The following is a 1,461-nucleotide window of genomic DNA, read 5'->3' as shown; positions in this document are numbered from 1 at the left end:
TTGTCTGGCGCCGTGATGGCGTCCATGGCAGCTAGACCGGGCAAGGTAGATGCAGCAGTACAACACTGAAGATGGATTGGTGGCAGGTAGCTGCGGTGGCCTCATACCCGGCAGGCGTCCTGGTTGAGGAGTGCGTCGGACTGGTGGGTGCCCCATACCCGGTAGGAGTCCTGGTTGAGACCTCGGGTCTTAGATGTTAGGTTTGGCTCCGAGGTCTATTTGGTATTAGGCCCAGACTATCAACATTCCTTCATCAACTGGATAGGAGTAGCGGCAGATGTTGCCTAGATGGTGGCTTTAGTCTTACTGTTGTATGACTTTGCAAGGTCTTGTGTGAATAATTAATAAATTGGCTGCATCGTCGAGATGCAGAGGCCGGGGGTCCTCCTCCTTTTCTAAAAAAATAACGCACAACCAAGGCTAAATAGCAGAAGAATCAGGAAAATACCACGGCTAGGTGAAATTGTCATCAGTCCCTTCTATTGGAGCACTAGGAGTGACAGAAACGACCAACAACTTAGGTTTCTTGAACACCAGGTGGCAAGACGGAGCACCTAGGGGTTCCCTTGAGGCGCTTAAGCAGCTTTCAGCCTGTGCCACGATCTGCATCCGTCGGATCGGCTGTTGTGGATGTGGAGCAGGTGCATGCGCCGGCTGCAGGCTGAGACATGCTCATGCCGGAAGCGGCTTGTGCAGGAACGGGTATGCAGGCACCTGTGGGGTGTCACCGGCGGGCGCTTCAAAGGGGAACGGAAGGTAAACTACCAGCTTGGGCGGCGGTGGAGGCAGTGATGTGGGGTCTGGTGGCAATGTAACGACCTGAAAGAGCAGTGCATCGTGACTGTGGCTGCGGTGCCTCGGTGCAGATATCACCTCCTTGACCAGTCTGGCCGGCGGAGGGTAGGGGGAGTTGAGCTCTGCCTTTGCGCCCTTCAGCTCCCTAACCGCGAGGTCGTACGTGCACGCGGCAACCTCGGGGGACTGGTACGTCCGCAGCCACAACAACGTCTTCGTCACGGGGTGCTTGATGGCTGCGGCGAACTTACCATGCCCCTTCTTTCTCACCCCAGTTAACCTGCTGTTCTCACCTGCCGCTGCGGCTGCCATGGCCTCTACCACTGTCGAACGGAGGTGGATGCGCTTTGAGGTGGATGCCAAATGTTGTAACGGCATATTTATCCCTCGGGTGTTTTGGTGATTGATGACAATGCATTTGCGGACTAATCGTGTGCCTTGAGTTTCTCAGGTTCTTCATCTCTAGGCACGAGACGATTCGGTGCCCCTCGGAGACTATTGAAGTCGGCGTTGTTCTACGTTTCTCTTTGGTGGATTTGAGTCGTAGGAGAGCCGTACTATTAAGAGGGGGTCCGCGTCGGAAAGGTTTGGGTGGAATCAACACGTACACTTGTTCCTCTTTCCCTGCATTTTGGAGCTTCCCTTTGTTATCTTGGTTGTGCGGAA

General features: G+C 54.5%; 1 pseudogene; it reads right to left on the bottom strand.

Moving 5' to 3' along the window:
• Positions 1-420: 420 nt before the first annotated feature.
• Positions 421-1,107, bottom strand: LOC123162827 (uncharacterized; annotated as a pseudogene).
• Between the last annotated feature and the right edge of the window lie 354 nt (positions 1,108-1,461).

The sequence above is a fragment of the Triticum aestivum genome, chromosome 7B (genome assembly GCF_018294505.1).
Source record: "Triticum aestivum cultivar Chinese Spring chromosome 7B, IWGSC CS RefSeq v2.1, whole genome shotgun sequence".
Classification (NCBI taxonomy): Eukaryota; Viridiplantae; Streptophyta; class Magnoliopsida; order Poales; family Poaceae; genus Triticum; species Triticum aestivum.
This window is presented reverse-complemented; position numbering and strand designations above follow the sequence as displayed.